The 24,477-nt window shown below is 39.5% G+C and overlaps 1 long non-coding RNA gene across 1 annotated transcript; it reads right to left on the bottom strand.

Moving 5' to 3' along the window:
• Nucleotides 1-2,313: 2,313 nt before the first annotated feature.
• Nucleotides 2,314-24,220, bottom strand: LOC123459580. The gene is made up of 4 exons (XR_006636349.1): nucleotides 24,038-24,220; nucleotides 21,882-21,994; nucleotides 20,752-20,799; nucleotides 2,314-2,787 (listed from the first exon to the last, which is right to left on the bottom strand). It is a non-coding gene; the product is annotated as an uncharacterized LOC123459580 (long non-coding RNA).
• Between the last annotated feature and the right edge of the window lie 257 nt (nucleotides 24,221-24,477).

The following is a 24,477-nucleotide window of genomic DNA, read 5'->3' on the forward strand; positions in this document are numbered from 1 at the left end:
TAACTTGATTTTTCTCTCTAACTTCATTCAATATTTTTTCTTTGGTTTGTGTGTTTGGTAGTTTGATTATAATATGGCGAGGAGAGGTTCTTTCCAGGTTTTGTCTGGCTGGGGTTGTAATGGCTTTCTGTATCTGCATTGGCACCTCTTTCCAATTTGGGGGAAGTTTTCTTCTATGATTTTGTTAAGGATGACTACTATGCCTTTGGAGTGGAATTCTTCTCCTTCTACTATGCCCTGAATTCTCATATTTGATCTTTTCATAGTGTCCCAAATATCTTGAAATTCTCACTCATACTTTTCTATAAGTTTCTCTTTCTCTTTGTTGGACTGTATTAGATCTTCCACCTGGTCTTCTAGCTTAGATATTCTGTCATCTCCTTCATCCATTTTACTGGTGAGACTTTCTACAGAGTTTTTTTTTTTTTTTTTTTTTTTTTTTCCATTAACTGTGTTCTTCATTGCTAGCAATTCTGACTGGTTTTTCTTTATTATTTCTATTTCCTTATTTATGTCTTCTATTGCATTCTTTATTTCATTAAATTGGTGTCTTGCATCTTCTTTGATTTCCTCTTTGATTTCTTTTTTGATCCCTTTGATTTGTTCTTTGACTATTATGAACATATTTACAATCATTCATTTGAAATCTTTCTCAGGCATTTCTTCTAACTCATTCTCACTGAAGGTCATTTCTGATGCATTAATACTTTTAGGTGGATTTAAATCATCTTGCTTTTTAGTGTTTCTTGTGTTATCATATATATATATATATTTGTATATTGGATTAAGTTAATGCTTGGATTTTCTAGCTAGCTGGGTATTCTTAGCTGTATCAATTGATTTGATGTTATATATCTTCAGTGTAGGAGCATAAGGTGTTAGGTGTGGCTCTTAAGACTCTCAGAGAATCTACAAAGGTGTTCCTAGGGGTTGAGTTTCCCTGCTATGGGAGTATTCAAGTAGGCTGAGTCGAATAAAATACAGGTAGATTCTGAAAATTAACTAAACACTGTACACATTCAATCAAAAACAGCACCGAGAATTTATGCAAGAGTAGTTATTATAACAACCAGATCTTCTATCAACAAAGTGGTTAAGATTTCTGGTCTGTTGAGGGATCCAAGTCAGCTTGTGACCAAGTGAGACCCTTCCCTGGTGCAATCCCAATTACTTGGATGATTTTGGTCTCAGTCAAGTTGCTGGCTGGGTCATTGGGCTGCTGCTCTGATTTCTGGAGCTGGGAACTGGCTTTTCCTGTGGGACCAGCCATGCCTGACAACTGTGGCCCTGCAGATTGGCACCTCCAATGGTGGAACTGCTACTGCTGCTGCTGAAGCTGCCACTGCTGGGTCTGTCGCCACTGCTGCTGAAGCTGCTGTTGTTGCTGGATATGCTGCTGCTGCTGTAGCTGCCAGTGCTGGAGCCACCGCTGCTGCCACTGAAGCTGTTGCTGCTGCTGGATCTGCCGCTGCTGCCTCTGAAGCTGTTGCTGTGGTCTCTGAAGCTGCTGCTGCTGGATCTGTCACTGCTGCTGCTGAAGCTGCCATGACTGGATCCACCAATGCTGGGGCCACTGTTGCCAGTGCCAGAGCAGCTGATGTTGCTGCCAGACTCTGCTCCTGCTTGGGTCACGGTGTCCGCTCAAGTTGGTATTGCCATGTCCTGGGATCACTGCTCTGTTTGCTGGAGCTGGGCACAGGTGGTGGGGGAAGGAAGGAATCCAATGCTGCTCTGATTCTCTCGCTGTTCCACATGTTCTTCTACCTTGTGATCTGCTCCTCCATGGTTCACTGCTGCTCTCCCTTCCCGTTTCTTGAGTTACAGAGAGCTCCAGTGTGAGTGGAAGTTCCCCTCACCTGGCTTTTCCTGAGGCTCAAGCCAAGCCTGGAGGCCCTCTGGTGCACTGCCACCGCACTTGGCGGACCTTCCATGGCCGCTTTTGCTGGCCTGTGAGGTCTCTGGATCTCTCCTACTTCTCTGCTGCCATTTCAATTTCCTAAATACCTCGCTTTTTAGTAAAAGTATGTATTTTGCTGAGTTGTTTTGGTCTTCCCCCCTCCCCCCAGGCTGCTGTGGCATGGTACCTATGCCACCATCTTAACTGGAAGTCTCTCAGTTCAGAAATATTTGCTCAACCATGTTTATGGCTGTTCAATTCATAAATGCTATATACTAGAATCAACCCAGGTGCCCATCATTGTATAAATGGAAAACCAAGATGTGGTATATCTACACAATGGAATTCTTCTCAGCAGTAAGAAAAATATGACACATTGAAATTTGTAGAAAAATGGTCTAACTTGGAACAGATAATTTTCTCCAAGTTTTTTTATAGTTATGCACATAATGTTTATACAGTCATGTTGTTACCATCATTAGCCTCCTCCCTATCCTGCCACCTTGGGTGGGACCCTATTTGTTGGGGAATATGGGTCATGCACTGTGTGGTTAGCCATCAGTTATGGGAAAGAGGCAATGTCTCTGTGCATAATGAACCAATGTGTGGCTCTAACCATTTTTCCACCCCCTCTACCATGAATTTCCATGAGGCATATTATGTTCGTTTTAGGTCTACTTTAGTGATGATGTCCGGGGAGCTTCTGTGTCTCTGGATATCTGGTTTGGCAGGAATTGAGTGTTCTCTCTGTCTGTGTCCTTCACTCTTGTGCTGGTATTAAGTTCACCAAGAAAGCAGCATACTTGCTCATTTCTCCAGTTACTCTTCATTTCATCTTGGGCCCTGTTGTGGTGTGATGGGCTGACTCTTTCCTCAGGATCTGCATTCTTCTGAAAAAAGGAAGGAAATCCCCCAACTGTGAGTGAAGTCTGCACCAGATAAGTGGGATAAACATTGTTATTTTAGAGCAAATTTAATAGGTGTAGGCCCTCTTGTACCACAAGATTGGTGGGAGCTTGATAATGTAGAATGGGCTCATTTTTGCACTCTCAGGGGATCTGTCCCATTGCACTGAGGAAGGGGAGGTTGAACTTCTTCCCTTGATCGGTCAACACATCATGAGGTGCGGACCTGATCGGAAAGGTGGCTATTTTTCCTGAGCTATGCCATAAGTTAATAAAAAAGGGGGAACTGTAGGGAGCTAATGCAGACACCATTACAAGATGGCGCTGGCTTCCTGCCAGTCTTGAGGTAAACAATTCCTTATTTAGGCAGCACGTTGGCGCCAACCTCACTTGAGGTTGCGCATGCGCTTGACGCATCTTGTCCCGAGCCTATCCCGTGGCTCCTGTGGGCGGGTGAGCCTATGGCAGCCAATCATCAGGCGCCCCGTAGTATTCTGCACTATAAAAGCAGCTACACTCCTGCGCCCCTCGCCATCAGCTTTCCTGTTAACCAAGAGGCTCTCCAATAAAGCGTGATCAAGAAGGATCTTCATTTGCAGGTCGTTCTTCTCCTGCTGGTCAGGGGGCTCGCCGTAATTGTGGATGTTAGCCACATGTTTGTACTGGGAGTTACAGGTCAGCACCAAGTAAAGAAGAAAAAGATATGTAATATAAAAGACATATAGATGTTACACCCCTAGGGCTCATGACTACCCCTGTTTTAAGTTTTCAGTATCAGGTATGTATTCATACCCTTATATTAATGCTACTCTCACTTTGGGTAGAGAATCTTCTCTTTTCAGATGGCAATGACCTTCGGACAATTCATAAGGTATCATAGTGCTTGAAAGAAGTCACTGGAGTACTGAGTAACATCTCGATCACAACCACCAAGGCTCAGGGTCTAATGTGGAAGAGGTTGCAGAAAGAATGTAAGAGCCAAAGGAAGGGTAGGACTCCTTACAACATGCTCCCTCCAGACATAAAATGGCCTGGATATCCATGACCTCATAGTGCCTGACACTGCCTGCACAAGGCCACCATAAGAGGAGGAAAAGATCATGACACCAAAATAAAAGACACACTGATTGAGATGGGGAGGGGATATGATGGAAAACGAAATTTCAAAGGGGAAAGGGGGTGGGGAGAGTGTTACAATTTTTTTTTATATAATCATGGTAAACATTAATAAAAAAATTAATAAAAATTGAGAACAAAAAAAAACAAGAGATAGAGAGAAGAGAGAGAGAGAGAGAGAGAGTGAGAGAGAGAGAGAAAGGAAAAGATTAACATTAGTCTTCATCATACTTTCTCCAGGGCCTTGTCACTCATGTGTTCCCTCTAAGGACCTGATGCATGTTCAACCAGTCTGTCTTTCAGGATGCAGAATTCTATGGTGCCATTGAAATTTGGATCCAGTTTATGTCCCCCACCCTCACTCTTGACATCCCCTCCTAGGTATGTCAGCATCTCGGGCAGATTGAGGTTAGAAACCACAGATGATTGAGACAATGTGACAATTATCTTTCTGTGATTGGTTGAATTTACTGAGAATGATCTGTTAGAGGTTAGACCATTTTGCTTCAAATTTCATCTTGTCATCTTTCCTTATTGCTGTGTCAAATTCCACCATGAAGATATACCACATATTGGTTATCCATTTATCTAATAATGGACATCTAGGTTGATTCCAGATCTTAGCTATTATGAATTGAGCAGCTATAAACATGGTTGAGTAAATCTGTCTGAACTGAGGCATGGAGCTTTTCAGATAAATGCCCAGTAAGGGAGTAACTAGGTCTGTTGGTAACTCTATAATCAACCCTTTTAGGAGTCTCCATATTGCTTTCCATAGTGGTTTACAATTCTACATTTCCACCAACAGTTTATGAGGGTTCCTATTTCTCCACATCCTCACCAGCATTTGTTATCATTTGATTTTTTTCAAGTTTGCTATCCTTACTGTTGTAAGGTGGAATCTCATATTTAACTTGCATTTCCCTGATTATTAGGGATGATTAACATTTTCTTAAGTGTGTGTTTGCCATTTGTATTTCTTCTTCTGAGAACTGCCTGTCCAGTTCTCTGCCCAATTTTGTGAGAGTTGTTTGACTTTTTATTGTTTAGGTTTTTAGTTGTTTGTAGATTCTATAAATTAGGGCCCTGTCAGTTGTATAGCCAGCAAAAAATTTTCTCCCATTCTGTGGGTAATCTATTGGCTCTGCTTATTATACATTTGTCTGTGAAAAAAACTTCATTTTCATGAGATCCCAGGGGTTGAGTGTTATTTAAGTTCCTGAGCTACTGGAATTTTGTTTGGGAAGTCTTTTCCCATTCCTATATCATAGAAAATTCTTCCTTTTTTTTTTTTTTTCCAGTAGTAGCTGAGTTTCCTGTCTTATATTGAGGACTTTGATCCAATTGGATTTGATTTTTGTACATGGTGAGATGTGAGGATCTAGTTTCATTTTCCTGAATATGGCTATCCAGTTTGCCCAGCACCATTTGTTGAAGATGCTATTTTTTTTTTTTTTCAGCCTGAAGGTAGGGCCTTTTTCAAATATCAAGAAACTCTAGTTACTTGACCCAAAGTCAGGGTAATTGATTCTGTTTCATTGGTCTATACTCCTGTTTGTATGCCAGTACCATGCTGTTTTTATTACTATTGCACTGAAATATAGCTTTAGATCAGGTATGGTGATGCCTCCAGAAGTGTCTCTTTTACTGAAGATATGTTTGTACATCCAAGGCATCTGCAATTCCATATGAATTTTGAGATCATTTTTCTATCTCTGTGAAGAACATTGCTGGGATTTCAATTAGTATTGTATTAAGTCTGTATGTTGCCTTTAGTAAGATTGCCATTGTCGCAATGTTAATTCTGCCTATCCGGGAGCATGGGTAGTATTTCTATTTTCTCAAGTCTTCCTCAATTTCTTTCTTTTTTTTAATGTTTTCATTGTATACATCTTTTACATCATTAGTTAATGTTATCAAAGGTATTTTTGTTGTTATTGCTATTGAAAATAGGACAGCCTCACTTATCTTTCTCTATCTTTCTCTTTTGTAAATAAAAAGGCTACTGATTTTAGTGTATTGATTTTGTATCCTGCTACATTGCTGAAGGAGTTAATCACCTTTAAGAAGTTTCAGAAGTTCAGATGTTGTTCAGGATTTTTGAGTCTAAATTCATCAGGGAAATAGGCCTATAGTTTTTTTTTCTTGTGGTATCTCTGCCTGCTTTTGGTACTAGTGTGATTCTAGCTTTATAGAAGGAGTTGGGGAGCTTGCCCTGTTCACTGATTGTGTGGCACAGTTTGAGAAAAATTAGTTTCAGTTCTTCCATGAAGGTTTGATAGAATTCAGCTGAGAAGCCATCTGATCCTGTACTCTGTACTCTTCTTTTGGGGAAGGGTTTTGGTTACCTTTTCAATCTTGATGAGTGTGTTAGATTTGTTTAGGATATTATTCTGGTCTGAGTTTAGCTTTGGTAGGGGACACATGTGTCTGGAGTTTGTTTGCAGTGGCTGGAGGCCCTGGCATGCCAATTCTCTCTCTCTCTGCCTCTTTCTCTCTCTGTGTCACTCTCAAATAAATAAAAATGAACAAACAATACTTTAAGAAAGAATGCCTTGGGGGGAGGGGGACAATAGCCTGCTGGCCTGGGTCCGGGCACTGGGGTGGGTAGCAGCAGCTAGGGGAATGGTCTTCACATGCATGCAGGCATGGTTGGAGCTATGCTGGCCTGCTGGCTTGGGTCTGTGCAAGGGGATGTACTGCTGTGGTGAGATGGAGTTCATGAGCCTGGAGGCACAGGTAGAGCTACACTGCACGTGGGGCTGGGGGTCAGTGGCAAGTGGGAGAACATTCTAGAGCCCAGAGGTGTGGGAGACTGGCTTGCTAACTAGGCCCAGCATATGGGGATGGGAGGTGACAAGTGGAAAGGGCACCTGGAGGCATGTGTGGAGCTACGCTGGCCTGGCTGGGTCCTCGCATGGGGATGGAGGGCTGTGGTAAGTTGGATGGCTTTCACAAGCCTGGAGGTATGGGTGGAGCTATGCTGGCCTGCCTGGGTCCCTCTGCCTGTGGTTACTGTAGGAGCTTCCTGTGGCTGGGAATATGGCTAGGACGGCTGCTTGAGGAGATGGGGGACTGGTGGGCTACCCCAGAGCGTGGGAATCAGCTAGTGACCTTCTTTGCTCCTCTGCACCCTCCCACTGGAGGTCTATTAGAGTCTACTCCCCGTATAGAAGACCCAGTGAACCCTCAATGTCTTGCCTTTCCTTCTCCAGGAGGTGTAGCGTGGTTAGGTGGATGCCATTTTGACCAGAAGTTCACCAGAGCAGATAATTTTATGTAAAGTCACACAATCACAGAAAGACAACAGTCACATGATCTCACTCATCTTCCGTTCCTAAGCTGGATCAGCCCATGTTGCTGACATAACTGAAGAGCATCTTGAGGCTTGGACAATGGGGAGGGGAGGGTTTGGGGGAAGGGAAAGGGTGGAGGGGCCACAAAACTTAACCCAAATTGAACTGGTACCATAGAATGCTATATCCCGGAAGTTAGACTAAATGGTAGAACGCTGAAGATGACCTTAGAGGAGCACCTGAATCTAATGGCCCTGGAGAGAATAAGTTGAAACCTAACCTCTAATTTTTCCTGTTTCTTTTTCTTCTCTGGCTTTTTCATTTTTCTTTTCCCTTGGCCCTGGTACCAGGATGTGGTCTACATCCACAATGAGCTGATCAGAGAGACCTACTAGATCTCCTAAAACGAATAAGACAGACTTCTGTCACAGCACTTGATTACCCACAAGATTACCTACTTGATTACCTACTGATGAGGACACCAAATGCTTTTAGCATGGACCATTGAGAGACCTGGTTGGAATCTGGAGGAGAGCCAGTCCCCGGATAATTAGTTCATCTAGTGCTGCAAGGTGCTACATGAGCTATCGGGGAAAGTGGCCAACATTTGTCCCAGCAACTTGAAGTCTAAGCAACTCATAAACAAACATGATGGTCACACAAGTTCAATATTGGCATATTGCAATGTGGGTAACCAATTGCTCTTTGATTGGCTAACAGATACATTCAGTGGAAAGGAAACCCTATCCAGAACTTGGAAACAAGTCAGAATCATACCCATATAATGATTCTGATTTCCATTATCAAGCTCCTACTAACCTTAGGCTATAAGAGTGTCTAAACCCTTTTAATTTTCTCTAAATTAATAATGATTATCCCATTTAACTGATGCTGACATCACTCTCCATTGTAGAATCTGTGTCGCTTTTTCAGATGGGAACTGGATCTGAGGTGATAAATGACCCAGCACACTACACCCCAACCCCAGCCGAAACCCCAGAGGAACTGGAGATATGAGTAAGAGTGCTGCTTTCTTAGTTAACCTGATATTAGTACAAGGGTGATGGAAAAAGATACTGAGGACACTCAACATCTACCCAGACAAAGAACTAGATGCTCCTAAGGGCCCACCACTAAAGCAGGCTTAAAATGCTCCCAGCATGGCTCAGGAAATTATATGGAAGAGGGTACAGAATGATTGTTAGAGCCACAAGTTGGGACATTTTGCACAGACATTGCCTTTCCCCTTGCCCTACAATGCATGACCCACAATTCCTATGGTGTTGACCTGTATCCCCAATGAAAAAGGCCTCTTCAGAAAAAGGGCTGGTGAAGGGAAAGGATGGTACCAACATGTGATGTTTACATACAAAATAAGACCATATCTAATAAGAAAAATAAATTTTAAAAAAATGAGAAAATGTAAAATAAAGTCAGTCTATCCTCAAAGGAGGCTGATGTCAGTTTAAGGTCTTTGAAAAATCGTTAAATCTGTGCTTAAATAGCATTAGAAGTATTCTAACTTGAAACCATTTGTGATGATTCATTAGATTTAATGTTAAATTTCCTTTAATGTTTTATTTATTTATTTGAGAGAGAGAAAGGAAGATGGAGGCAGATAGAGATAATGGGCACACCAGGTCTTCTAGCCACTGTAAACAAACTGCAGACACACACACAACCTTGTGCATCCTGGATTACATAGTCAATGGGTAATCGAACCTGATTCCTTATGCTTCACAGGCAAGCCCCTTAACCAATAGACCATCTCATCTCTCCAGCCCCTAATATATCTTCTAAGTTCATAAAAGCACACAGTCTGCTCAGAGGGAGAAACACCTATTATAAAATGACAGTTAAGACTTCCGGTTAAGATGGCGGCGTAGGTAGCACGCCAAAGCAGCCTAGGGGGGAAAAAGACCAAAAAAACTCAGCAAAATACACACTTTTACTAAAAAGTGAGGTGTATAGGAAATTGAGGCGGCAGCGGAGAAGTAGAAGAGTTCCAGAGCATCCAGAGCCTGCACAGGCGGGAACAGCAGCTCCGGGGCGGCTTGGCCACCCGCCGCAGCCGCAGAGCGGCAGAAAGCCACCGGACTCTCAGCTCGAGCCGCAGGACACGCCAGGTGCGGGATTTTCCCCTCACACCGCGCTCTCCGCAACTCGGGAAACGTGAGGGGAGAGCGGCAGCGAGCAACGGAGGGAAGAGCAGACCGCGAGGTAGAAGCACACGTGGAGCAGCGATACAACCAGAGCAGCCGTGGCTCCCTCCCCTCCCCCACCACCTGAACCCAGCTCCAGCGAACACAGCAGCGGCCCGGGACCCGGCCACGCCAACTTGGGCTGACAGCAGGACCCAAGCAGGAGCAGACTTCGGCAGCAACTTCAGCGGCTCCAGCACCGGCACCAGTGGCCCCAGCAGCAGCGGACCCAGGAGCGGCAGCGGCGGCAGATCCCGCAGCAGCGGCTTCGGGGGGAGCAGTGGTGGTGGACACGGCAGCGGCAGCTTCAGCAGCGGTGGTGGCTCCTGTGGTGGCAGCTACAACAGCAGCAGAGGCAGCAGCAGCGGCTCAGTTTGCCCCGTAGGAAAAGCAAGTGCCCAGCTCCAGAAATCAGAACAGCAGCCCGACGACCCAGGCAGCAACTTGACTGAGACCACAATCACCCAAGGTAACTGGGATTGCACCAGGGAAGGGTCTCACTTGGTCACAAGCTGACTTGGATACCTCAACAGACTAGAAATCTAAACCTCTTTGTTGATAGAGGATCTGGTCATTATAATAACTACTCTTGCATACATACTCGGGGCTGTTTTTGATTGAATGTGTACAGTGTTTAGTTAAATTTTAGAATCTACCAGTATTTTATTCCACTCAGCCTGCTTGAATACTCCTATAGCAGGGAAACTCAACCCCTAAGAACATCTTTGTAGATACTCTGAGAGTCTTAAGAGCCACACCTAATACCTTAAGGTCCTATCCTGAAAATATATTACATCAAATCAATTGATACAGCTAAGAATACACAGCTAGCTAGAAAATCCAAGCATTAACTTAATCCAAGATGCAAAAATATATACATTATAACACAAGAAACACTAAAAAGCAAGACGATATAAATCCACCTAAAAGTATTAATGCATCAGAAATGTCCTCCAGTGAGAAAGAGTTAGAGGAAATGCCTGAGAAAGAGTTCAAAAGAATAATTATAAATATGTTCAAAGAGGTCAAAGAACACATGAAAACAATCAAAGAAGAAATCAAAGAGGAAATCAAAGAGGAAATCAAAGGAATCAAAGAAGAGGCAGGACACCAATTTAATGAAATAAAGAAGGCAATACAAGACATAAAAAGGGAAATAGAAATAATAAAGAAAAACCAGTCAGAATTATTAGCAATGAAGAACACAGTTAATGAAATAAAAAACTCTGTAGAAAATCTCACCAGTAGGATGGATGAGGGAGAGGACAGAATATCTAAGCTAGAAGATCAGGTGGCAGACCTAATGCAGTCCAACAAAGAGAAAAACAAACTTATAGAAAAGTATGAGTGGGAATTTCAAGATATTCGGGACACTATGAAAAGATCCAATATAAGAATTCAGGGCATAGTAGAAGGAGAAGAACTCCACTCCAGAGGCATAGTAGGCATCTTCAACAAAATCATAGAGGAAAATTTTCCCCAAATTGGGAAAGAGGTGCCAATACAGATACAGGAAGCCTTTAGAACCCCAGCCAGACAAAACCCAGAAAGAAACTCTCCTCGCCACATTATACTCAAACTTCCAAACACACAAACCAAAGAAAAAATATTGAAAGCAGTTAGAGAGAAAAATCAAGTTACCTACAAAAGCAAGCCCATCAGGATTACAGCAGATTATTCAACACAAACTTTTAAAGCCAGAAGGGCTTGGAGTGATATATTCCAAGTTCTGAAAGATAACAACTGTCAACCAAGGTTACTTTATCCTGCAAAGTTATCCATCCAAATAGATGGAGAAATAAAGACATTCCATGACAAAAGCAGGTTAAAGGAGTATCTGAAGACAAAACCAGCTCTACAGAAAATACTTGATAGAATCCTCCATGCTGAACAAAAGGAAAAGCACACATATAAGGAACCTAGAAAAAACCAGCTATACTCAAATACCAGTTAACAGAAGAGAGCACAGGTAGAACAAGTAACACACACACACACACACACACACAAATGGCAAACATAAATACACACCTTTCAATAATATCTCTTAATATCAACGGTCTCAATGCCCCAACGAAAAGACATGGATTTGCAGACTGGGTTAAAAAGCAGGATCCTACAATTTGTTGTCTCCAAGAAACTCACCTTTCTACAAAGGATAGACATTATCTTAGGGTGAAAGGTTGGAAGACGGTGTTTCAAGCAAATGGGCCTAGAAAACAAGCAGGGGTTGCTATCCTAATATCAGACAGGGTAGACTTTAGTCCGACGTTAGTCAAAAAAGATAAGGAAGGTCACTTTATATTGATTAAGGGCACACTCCAACAGGAGGACATTACAATCCTAAACATATATGCACCTAACATGGGGGCTCCCAAATTCGTCAAACAAACACTATTAGAACTAAGGTCACAGATAACACCAAACACAGTGGTGGTGGGTGACTTTGACACCCCACTCTCATCAATTGGCAGGTCATCCAGGGAAAGAATAAACAGAGAGGCATCTGGACTAAATGAGGTCATAGAAGGAATGGACCTAACAGATATATACAGGACATTTCATCCAAAGGATGCAGAATATACATTCTTTTCAGCAGCACATGGAACATTCTCTAAAATAGACCATATATTAGGACACAAAGCAAATCTTAACAAATTCAGGAAAATTGAAATAATTCCTTGCATTCTATCTGACCACAATGGAATTAAACTACAAATCAGTAGCAAGAAAGGCTATAGAGCATACACAAAATCATGGAAACTAAACAATACACTACTAAATGATGAGTGGGTCAATGAAGAAATCAAAAAGGAAATCAAAAAATTTATAGAGTCAAATGATAATGAGAACACAACATACCAAAATCTCTGGGACACAATGAAGGCAGTTCTAAGAGGTAAATTTATAGCCTTAAGTGCCTGTATTAAGAAATTAGAAAGGTCGCAAGTAAACGACCTAATGCTTCGCCTTAAAGCCTTGGAAAAAGAAGAACAAGGCAAACCAAAAAGTAGTAGACGGGAAGAAATAATAAAGATTAGGGCAGAAATTAATGAAATAGAAACAAAAAGAACAATCCAAAGAATTAATGAAACAAAGAGTTGGTTCTTTGAAAGGATAAACAAGATTGATAAACCCTTAGCAAATCTGACCAAAAGAAAGAGAGAAGAGACACAAATTAATAAAATCAGAGATGAACAAGGTAACATCACAACAGATTCCAGAGAAATTCAAAAAATTATAGGGACATACTATAAAAGCATATACTCCACAAAGTATGAAAATATGAAAGAAATGGATGATTTCCTTGATCTATATGACCTACCTAAATTAAATCAAAATGAGATTAATCACTTAAATAGACCTATAACAAACATGGAGATCCGAGCAGTTATCAATAATCTCCCAACTAAAAAAAGCCCAGGCCCGGATGGATTCACTGCTGAATTTTACCAGACTTTTAAGGAAGAGCTAACACCATTGCTTCTTAAGCTTTTCCAGGAAATAGAAAAAGAAGGAATCCTACCAAACTCCTTCTATGAGGCCAGCATCACCCTGATACCAAAACCAGGCAAAGATAGAACAAAAAAAGAAAATTACAGACCAATCTCCCTCATGAACATAGATGCAAAAATTCTCAACAAAATATTGGCAAACAGAATACAAGAGTATATCAAAAAGATCATTCACCCTGACCAAGTAGGCTTTATCCCAGAGATGCAGGGATGGTACAACATACGCAAATCTATAAATGTAATACATTACATAAATGGGTTGAAGGACAAAAATCACATGATCATCTCATTAGATGCAGAGAAAGCATTTGACAAAATCCAACATCCCTTCATGATAAAAGTCCTACAGAGACTGGGAATAGAAGGAACATATCTCAATATAATAAAGGCTATTTATGACAAGCCTACAGCCAACATATTACTAAATGGGGAAAAACTGGAAGCTTTTCCACTAAAATCAGGAACAAGACAAGGGTGTCCACTGTCTCCACTTCTATTTAATATAGTTTTGGAAGTCTTAGCCATAGCAATAAGGCAAGAGACACACATAAAAGGGATACAAATTGGAAAGGAAGAAATCAAGTTATCATTAATTGCAGATGACATGATTCTATACATAAAGGACCCTAAAGACTCTACTAGCAAGCTGTTAGAGCTGATCAAAACCTACAGCAATGTAGCAGGATACAAAATAAATACACAGAAATCAGTAGCCTTCGTATATGCTAACAACAAACACACAGAGGATGAAATCAGAGAATCACTCCCATTCACAATTGCATCAAAAAAAAATAAAATACCTTGGAATAAACCTAACCAAGGAAGTAAAGAATCTATACAATGATAACTTTAAAACACTCAAGCGAGAAATTCCAGAAGACACTAGAAAGTGGAGAAACATCCCTTGTTCCTGGCTTGGAAGAATCAATATCGTGAAAATGGCAATCTTACCTAAAGCAATCTACACATTTAATGCAATCCCTATCAAAATTCCAAAGGCTTTCTTCATGGAAATAGAAAAAACAATCCAAAAATTCATTTGGAATCACAAAAAACCTCGAATATCTAAAATAATACTGAGCAACAAAAAAGAGGCTGGTGGTATCACCATACCTGATTTTAACCTATACTACAGAGCCATAGTAACAAAAACAGCATGGTACTGGCACAAAAACAGACATGTAGATCAGTGGAACAGAATAGAGGACCCAGATGTAAGCCCAAGTAGCTATAGCCACCTGATATTCGATAAAAATGCCAAAAATACTCATTGGAGAAGAGACAGCCTCTTCAGCAAATGGTGTTTTGAAAACTGGATAAATATCTGCAGAAGGATGAAAATAGATTCTTCTCTCTCGCCATGCACAAGAATTAAGTCCAAATGGATTAAAGACCTTAACATCAGACCGGAAACTTTGAAACTGCTAGAGGAAAAAGTAGGGGAAACCCTTCAACATATTGGTCTTGGCAAAGACTTTCTGAATACAACCCCAATTGCTCAGGCAATAAAACCGCAGATTAACCACTGGGACCTAATGAAATTACAAAGATTTTGCACCGCAAAGGTCACAGTGAAAAAAGCAAAGAGGCAACCTACAGAATGGGAAAAAATCTTCGCCAACTATATATCTGATAGAGGATTAATATCTAGGATATACAAAGAACTCAAAAAGTTAACCAATAAGGAATCAAACAAGCCAATCAAAAAATGGGCTAAGGAGCTAAATAGAGAGTTCTCAAAGGAAGAAATACGAATGGCATATAAGCACCTAAAAAAATGTTCTACGTCACTAGTCATCAGGGAAATGCAGATTAAAACTACATTGAGATTCCATCTCACTCCTGTCAGATTGGCCATCATCATGAAAACAAATGATCATAAATGTTGGCGGGGATGTGGAAAAAAAGGAACCCTTCTGCACTGCTGGTGGGAATGCAATCTGGTCCAGCCATTGTGGAAAACAGTGTGGAGGTTCCTAAAGCAGCTAGAGATTGATCTACCATATGACCCAGCTATAGCACTCCTAGGCATATATCCAAAGGACTCATCTCATTTCCTTAGAAGTACATGCTCAACCATGTTTATTGCTGCTCAATTTATAATAGCTGGGAAATGGAACCAGCCTAGATGTCCCTCAACAGATGTGTGGATAATGAAGATGTGGTACATTTATACAATGGAGTTCTACTCAGCGGTAAAGAAAAATGAAGTTATGAAATTTGCAGAAAAATGGATGGACCTGGAAAGTATTATACTAAGTCAGGTAACCCAGGCCCAGAAAGCCAAGCGCCACATGTTCTCTCTCATATGGGGATCCTAGCTACAGATGGCTGGGCTTCTGTGTGAGATTGAAAATACTTAGTAGCAGAGGCCAGTAAGTTGAAAAGGAGACATAAAGGTTGGAGAAAGGAAGGGAGAGGGATACTTAATAGGTTGATATTGTATATATGTAATTACAATGATTGTAATGGGGAGGTAATATGATTGAGAATGGAATTTCAAACGGGAAAGTGTGGGGGTGGGGAGGGAGGGAATTACCATGGGATATATTTTATAATCATGGAAAATGTTAATAAAAATTAAAAAAAAAAATGACAGTTAAGAATTCCCTCTAAACCCCTCCATGCATAACATACAAAAGAACCTTTAGGGTTAGCTTGACTGCAGAAAGAATTAAAAAAGGGAAATCCTTATGCAGATATTAGTATGGTAAATCATTCATCTTATAAGATAATCAGCAGATTTCTCTTGGCAACAGGTGCTTGGGGAGGTGTTCTATAGTGGTGACTTACATGCTCCAATGATATTCCATCTATATAGGATGATATTCCCATGACTTGAGAATGTAGAATTAGGCTTAGTTGTAATTTTAAGTAAGATAATACCATATAATATAGTTGCACCTTACAAAAAATATCAAGATGCTAAAATCTATACTAAATGTAGGGACTATTTATAATTCCTATAAAATATCATATAACTCTATCAGCTTTCATTACTTTTACAATGGGGTGCAAAGTAATCTGAGTACATAGGGTGAGACAGAAGCCCTAGTCCATGCGTGGTTTGAATATAAAATGTCCCCTATAGGCTCATGTATTTGAACACTTGGAATCCAGTAAAGTGGGACTGGTTGGAAGGTTGTGGAGCCTTTAGGAGGCAAAACCTTGCTGAGGAAGTGGGTGGACAGGGGGTGGACTGCACAGTTGTATGACCTGGTTCTACTTTCTATTCATTCTCAGCTTCTTGACGGCTAATCGTGTCCCTGCCATTCAGGCTTAGTTATGATGGACTCTACATACTGGAACCATAAACCCAAAGGAATTCTTTCCTCCCTAATGTTACTCTGGTCAGGTTTCTGCTCACCATCACAAGAAAAGTAACAGATACGCTTAGGTAGCAGAGTTTCTGTTTTACGAATGAAAACACTGAGATTCAAAAATTTAAATGGCTCCCAAATCCATGCAAATAATAAGAAACAAGGGCATGGTTAAAAATAAATACTCAATGTCTGAAATATTTTCACTCCTCCTGTTAGACACCGTTCTATGTCAATAGTTTATACTTTTATAACTATCATTATAGCTTCCCCAGGATAGGTATGTATGAGGATCATTCTCATCCTCCTTGGAATTCTTTGTGACTTTCTAGAACCAAAAGCCAAGAAATTCTGAGACCCTAAAAGATAAAATAGCCCAATCATCTCTCTGTTTCTCTCAGACAATAATAGTAGTTATAAATGAAATGAGGCAAATTAATTTCCAGCGACATAACATACCAATCCTTCTAATTACATTCAATGAATTAATAGAGGAAAGAACAAAACTCCTCAGTTTCAATTGCTATCTTAGTAACATAGGTCATGCTGCTTGTAGGCAAAATCCATAAAAACCATCTGAAATTATATAAAAAATATAGCCAATAATTTCGTAGGTAAGAGTTTTTTCCTCTGTAAAATCCAGACAAGGGATCAGTAAATATTGAGTGTTCTGATTTGAATATTGGTTGATGATATTAAACACTCAGATTGATGTTGTACACACTCTTTTGTGGGGGGTTGCTTTTGTTTGCTATATTTTAGTTGTTTTTTTTTTTAACTTTTCAAGAGTCATATCCTCCTCCTCTATATTCTAGGCAAATGAAGACCTCTATTCTATTAAAAAAAAAAAAACACATATGTCTACATTGTGTCCGTTGACCTAATTTTATTCATCCAGCAAAGGACATGGCTAACAGGCTTTTGTGTCCCAGTATGAAGCCTTCATTATGAGTCACAGAGCACTTTACATGTTACCTATATAAGGGGTAAAGCTGTGCTTTGCACAGTGTTGTTAAGAGAAGGTAACCATGAGGAAAGTTCTGCAAAAAAAAAAAAATGTATGGCACCTGTGCCCTATAATTTATACCTTTCATGGACTATCAAATTGAAGTCTGGTGAAAGCAAACAATTTGAGCAAGATGGTCATAGTATGAAGTGGAAAAGTTGAAATTCTAGTGCAATTCTATCTGACTTTAAGGCCAGTAACCTTGTCACTAGACAGAAAATGTGAGCATGAAATGATTCCCAGAGAAACGGGCATGTGGGAAAGATACTCACACAAATATGCAATTTGAGACTCTTGTAAAGATAATAGGTTAGCTTTTCTTTTACTTTTTAATGCACTGAGGCTGCATTTAGCTCAGGGAAATTTGTCTTATGCTAGCCAAGTACATAAGGGACTATTCAAAGAGATGAAAGTCAAAAAGAGCCAAAAGAAAGCTGGGAATGCTGATGTTCCTTGGCAAATTGGCTCTAGTTCTTCTAATATATACAAAAACAGAATGATATAAAAGGAACAGTTGATATAAATATTTATACATATGGTGGGTGAGGACACCTGGCAGAGCAGGTGAATTAGCTACAGAATGAGATGTTGCCTGCAGATTCAGCCACAAGAAAAAGTGATACATTTTACAGTTAAACTGAATGAAAACCTGTTCTTCAGTTTGTCCCCTAAGCTTGGTAAGAAGCAAGAGATTCCTGTGTTTCTTTTCACATGCACAAGGAAAATTTAAAATTAGGTGACTCTCTCATTCATACATTCTAGTTTGTGAGGACAGAATTTCAAATTTCTTCATCTAGCCCAAATTTGTAATGTTACCTATACCATCCCAGAGTAAAATCAAAAAATCACAAGTAGAATAGTCATTGCCATTAGGGTAATGCACACATGCAGGCAACTGTAATGATTATTTAATTGAATATAGATGTTGGCTGAATACCAGTGCAAAACACCATGCATTTTAAATCAATCATGGTGCATATTAATGCAGCACTCCTAATACACTGTTTCCTTTACTAAATATGAAAAGATGCTCTCAGCCTTGTGGGAGTTTATAACCTACAGTAACATATATTGTATCTTTAAATCTTTCATATTTCATAAGGATATAAGTGGGCAATTTGACAAAAGTTTTAATTATGCTTCATTGAGCAATTTATTTTTGCATAATGAGTGTAATATTTCTGAGAAAGCAAGTTAATGACTTGCATTATTAGTTGTATTAATGGCCATTTTTGCACAAATGTTTATCGAGATACTACCAGGCCCTATTTTAAGTGCTGGATGAACATAAATAGAAAATGAAGACCTTGTCCTAAGAAATGTAAATTCTAGTGAATAGACTAGTATATTATATTGCAAAAGAGGTTTATTTTATGTAAACAAGATTGTTTAAAAATTAATAGCAGTACTAGGGTAAAGGAATCGTATTATATGGCATTTTCATAGAAACATTCCTCGTCAAGGTATCCATTAAGTATTGGAATATATTCTGAAATTAGTTGTGTTGATATATATAAATTAAACTTTCCTGAACAAATACAAAGGATGTGTTGTAATTAGAACAAAACTAGCATAAATACAGCAAAACAAAGAGGAGAAATGGGAAGATGAGTTTGAAAGCTAGTTCCAATTAAATTGTTGAGGATTTTTCCTGCAATGATTTTGCACTTTTCTCCCAGTAAGATAAGGCATATGTTGAGGACTCAGAGCAGAAGAGAGATGAAGATTTCAGACCAATACAGAATAGAATTCCTAGAAAGCAAATATTTGTCTCTCAAAACTTTCAATATTACAAAACAAACTTTGTCTCCTAAGTAACGTTTGGGGCCTTTTGGGAATAAAGTAATCTACTGTGTAAAGTCCAAGCCAATGTTTTCATACTTCATGTCTGTCTAATTTAGATTTGAATATGGCAGAAATTCAGTGACTGTTTTTTAATTGATGAGCACTTCCAGGTGAAATGTGGGAGGAAGAAATGTACTGAAGTGATTGAAAAATGTTCTCCTGTGTCTTACAGCATTGACTGCCTCTACTCAATTCATATTTGATCAATATCTAAATATTGACATTGTCCAAGCATTTTTAAATACTTTATAACACTTAATTCATGCACAATTCTGGAATGAAATAATTTCCTGACTTTACTGGAGAGGAACCTAAAGATCTAACAAGAAAATTCCTCACCTTTCCAGTAAGACAGATTTAACCCAAAAGCTCTCATATAACATTGCAAGTCTATCTCTTAAAAAGTTTCAAGTAGTTGGGTGTGGAGGAAGAGAAAGATACAAGAAAGACTAATGGGACAGGAACTAGCAGTTTACTGGTACCTCAAAAGTTTAACCATGCATTACTGTCAGAGGGCCTAAGGAGATAGCTCCTCTGGTAATATTCTTGCCTCACAAGTATGAAAACCTGAGTTTAATCCCCAGAGCCCACACAAAACTCATGGCATAGTGGTATGTGCCTATAAACCCATAACTGACACAGGGGAGAGATACTTGAGCTTGGTGAGCTCTAGACACTTGAGAGGCTAATAAATGTTAGTAGCATTCCTGAGGTTATCTTCTGTCCTCCACATGGCTTTACACACATATGCATGCACACTCACATACACACAAGTGCACCCACACATAGGTACCTGCATTGAAAAAAGAATTATTATCAGATGCAGTAATTACACAAACATACATACATATGTATATATGTACATATATCCAAAATTAAAATCATATATTAAAACTATTTTTAAATGTTTTCTTCTTTTCATTTTTATTTATTTCAGAGTGACAGACAGAGAGAGAAAGAGGAAGAGAGAGAAAGAGAGAGAGAGAGAGAGAGAGAGAGAAATGGGTGCATCAGGGTCTCTAGGCACTGTAAATGAACTCCAGATGCATGTGCCCCCTTGTGCATCTGGCTAATGTGGGTCCTGGGGAATTGAGCCTCGAACTGGGGTCCTTAGGCTTCACAGGCAAGTGCTTAACTGCTAAGCCATCTCTCCAGCCCAAGATCATATATTAAAATAAATCCATATTCATAAATGTCAAAAATAACACTATTCATAACAGTCAAAAGGTGAAAACAGGGCTGGAGAGATGGCTTAGCGGTTAAATGCTTGCCTGTGAAGCCTAAGGACCCCGGTTCGAGGCTCAGTTCCCCAGGTCCCACGTTAGCCAGATGCACAAGGGGGCGCACGCGTCTGGAGTTCGTTTGCAGAGGCTGGAAGCCCTGGCGCGCCCATTCTCTCTCTCTCCCTCTATCTGTCCTTCTCTCTGTGTCTGTCACTCTCAAATAAATAAATAAATAAAAAATTTAAAAAAAAGGTGAAAACAAGACAAATTTATATCAAGGGATAAATATATGAATAAAGTATGATATATATATTTTTACCCAAGAATAGTTTCAATCAGAGAAACAAATAACTATTTTATAAATAAAACATACTAAGTACGTAAGTAAGCATGTAAATAAATATGCTATTAACTGCCTTCAATGACTCACCAATATATTTTTGCAATTTGGTGGTTGGTAGGTGACTTTCTGGAGTACCTGACAATTTAAGAAAGCACTGTAAATTTGTGACCAATGACACTTCAAAACAAAACAAACAAACAAAAAAACACATACTAAGTTGACTGAAACTGAATAGACTTACCACAAACACATGTTCTATGACATTTACTTAATTTTTGCTAGTTAGTTCTCTTTCAGTTGAAGTGCAGTATACAGAAAGCAAGATCACACACACACACACACACACACACACACACACACACACACACACACCCCTCTGACATAACTAGCCATTGACCTAGTTAAATGAACTGAGTATTGCAGGTTGAATTAGATGAACTGCCATTCCATTGTGCTAAAGATGGCAAGCCAACTGAAACAGATGGGGAGGCAATGAAAGTAAATGAGCCCAAAGAGCTTGCAAATAAGCCTTGCTTCACTTCATCAGAAAATGCATGCTCTTCCTGTGTACGCTTGCCTTTTATATGGCACTGTTTGATGCTGTATACTGAATAGAAGATTCTCATCAGAAGGATCACTGTGATCACTGTCTTCAATCATGTTAAGCTTAGCAAACACTCTACCCAAGGAGAAAAGTGGGGAGAATAACCATGAGGTCAAATAAAACATCTCTCATTACTATTAACACAATCCCAAATCAAGTGAGACATATAAAAGAAAGTATAAACGTTGTCAGGCTACTTACAACACTTGAAGTTAAACATTATTTTATTTAATTTGAATAATATCTTAGCTAGGAATAGTTGCCTAACTAAAAGTATACAAGCATAAAATTTAATATATAATTCCAAATATATGTATTATGTTTTTTGCCCCTCAGGGAAAAAACATAATGCATACATTTTAAAACTTAATTTTTGAACCTAGATATCACTATAATAGTCCTCTTGACACAGCACAGTTTACTAATATAATTACTTTATAATTCTGTTTTGTGTTCAAGTATGTATTTCTCTGTAATATTTTATAGCAATGATTTGCACAGCCAATTGACACTCTTTACATGTTCAGCTAAAGTTGAGTTATGATAATAGGTAAAGATGTCACATGGAAATGTTTCTTTTCCTCTAGGTATAAACTTACAGAGGCTCATTTACCTGGCACAAATGGCTAGAATGCTTCTTGTCACTGTAAATTTTACATTTGGCCACATTAAACACTTTGCTTATGATCTCAATGTACTTTCAGACTGTTCGTGATTTACTACAATCTGTGGAGAGAATTTTAAAGTTATTTTTATGTCTTTCAAAATCCTAAGAAGCTACATATTTATTATTACATATTTTGCACAGTACATTATTAATGGGTAAATTACAGTATGAAAAAGATCAACTGGGATCCCAAATCATGTTTTTACAATGTAAACAGAAAATGTACTGGAAATAATCTCTCACTACCATAAAGTCTAAAATAATAATTAAAAAAATAAACTTTCCAAGGAATCTCTGTCAATACACTGGGCTTGTTATGTAAATTTGTTTTCTAGAAACCTAGCTGATCCTTCCTGACATAGAAATAGAGCACATCACAGAAAACTGAGTAAGAATAACAATGTTGGACTAGTCACTTGCCAAACTAGATAAGAATGTTAATCTGAATCTTGAGCAAGCAAGAGAACACTATTACATTATGACTATAATAAATTAATGCTGGGGAAGATAGGCTGTGGGAACAGATATCGCAAGGCTGCTGAAGCAGACATAAACTTATCTGAGAGCTTTAAGGAATTTCAGTATCAGAGCAAGATCTTTGAAAACCTGGAAAGCATTTTGTAAAAGTTTCCTGGTGAGTCCAAACTGGAGCCATGCTTGAAAGCCACTTCAGATGTTCATGTAACAATGCTCAGATGATAAGACATAGGAAGCAGATATCCTTGAGATGGGGAAGTCAGCTTCTCCCAGGCAATATACACCTATTCTTCAACTTTTTCCATGGAATTATATTGATAATGTAAACATGGGAATTGCATACTGTGGTGTGTTTCATTATGATATATCAACCACTATGGGATCTCAAGAACATCTGTGGTCCCATAAGAATACATCACATACTGATGTCAAAGCTGTTAGGTTGTGGAAATATGCCATAACATGCTCCCACAATGACAAAATCACTTAGTTGTACATTTCCCAGAATGCATCCCCTTCACTAAAGCATTGTGTCACTTGTGCCTCTTCTGTAAGAGGAAGTAAACCTATTAAGATCAGAAGATAATAGATGTCACATTCGTATCTCTGCATGTGCACACCTTCACAGAATGCTCAGCTCACAAGATGTTCTCAACGAACGTCTGGGAAAATGACAACTGTAGCTTAATCAAGTGGTTCTTAAAGTGATTGGTCATCCTCAGCAAAATCAATTCCAGAGATGTGTAAGGGAGAAAAAATATCAAGAAAAAATGAGAAACCTCAGGATTATAAAGAATTGGGTTTGGGGCTGGAGAGATGGCTTAGCGGTTAAGCGCTTGCCTGTGAAGCCTAAGGACCCCGGTTCGAGGCTCGGTTCCCCAGGTCCCACGTTAGCCAGATGCACAAGGGGGCGCACGTGTCTAGAGTTCGTTAGCAGAGGCTGGAAGCCCTGGCGCGCCCATTCTCTCTCTCTCCCTCTATCTGTCTTTCTCTCTATGTCTGTCGCTCTCAAAATAAAAAATAAATAAATTAATTAAAAAAAAAAGAATTGGGTTTGAACTAATAAATGTGGAGCCTGGTTAGTCAGACATTCAAAAATTTCTGGGTGAAAAATGTAGAAAGAAGGGAACGGGAGATAGCTTAGTTGGTAAAGCACTTGTCCAACAAGCATGAAGACATAAATTTAGAGCCCAAACACCCATGTAAATCCCAGATGTAGTGGTATCTGCCCAGGATCTCAGCACTCAGGAGGCAGAGTCAAGTGAATCCTCAAAGAAAAGAGGGCAGTTAAACTAGCCAAGTCAGTGAGCTATAGGTTCAATACAGACATAATTTTAATAAATAAGGAGATAGGAAGAAGGAGGCACTTGACTTGATACCTGACCTCCATAGGAATGAATGCACACCTGCATGTAGTCCGCATACACATGCATGCAAACATGCATGCACATATACACATACTATTCCCTTGTATACCCAAAAATGTAGATCTTAAATCCTCTCCACTCTTCTAACAAATATCTGCTGTCCCATCTAAAGGCATAGTGTGTTTATTATACACTTCCACTACTTTCACTAGATTACTGAAAAAAAATAAACTTAAAGAAAAAAAATGTTTATTTTACCTTATAATTCCAGGAGACACAGTCCATCATGTCAGGGAAGGCAGTAGAAGGTGGTAGCTGATCACATTTCACCCACAGTCAGGAAGTAGACAGAGAACAGGAAATAGGATTGGACTACAAGACCTTAATGCCCACCCACAGTGGTACACATCCTTCAGTGAGGTTTTGCCTCCTCAAGGTTCCACAATATTCCCAAATGTCACCAGCAGCTAGGGTCCAAGTGCTCAGACATAAGAACCTATGGAAGAAATTTCACATTCAAACCACAACATTCTGGCCCTGGGCACCATAATCCCATGGCCATCTCCTTATGCAAAGTGCACTCATTGAAACCTTAACAGTCTGCATATTTTTCCCCATCCCTGCACTGTACAAAAGTCCGGAATCCAAATTATCTCCTGAGACTCACAGCAACATCATATCGGTGAATCCTGGTAAAA

The sequence above is a fragment of the Jaculus jaculus genome, chromosome 3, assembly GCF_020740685.1.
Source record: "Jaculus jaculus isolate mJacJac1 chromosome 3, mJacJac1.mat.Y.cur, whole genome shotgun sequence".
NCBI lineage: Eukaryota > Metazoa > Chordata > Mammalia > Rodentia > Dipodidae > Jaculus > Jaculus jaculus.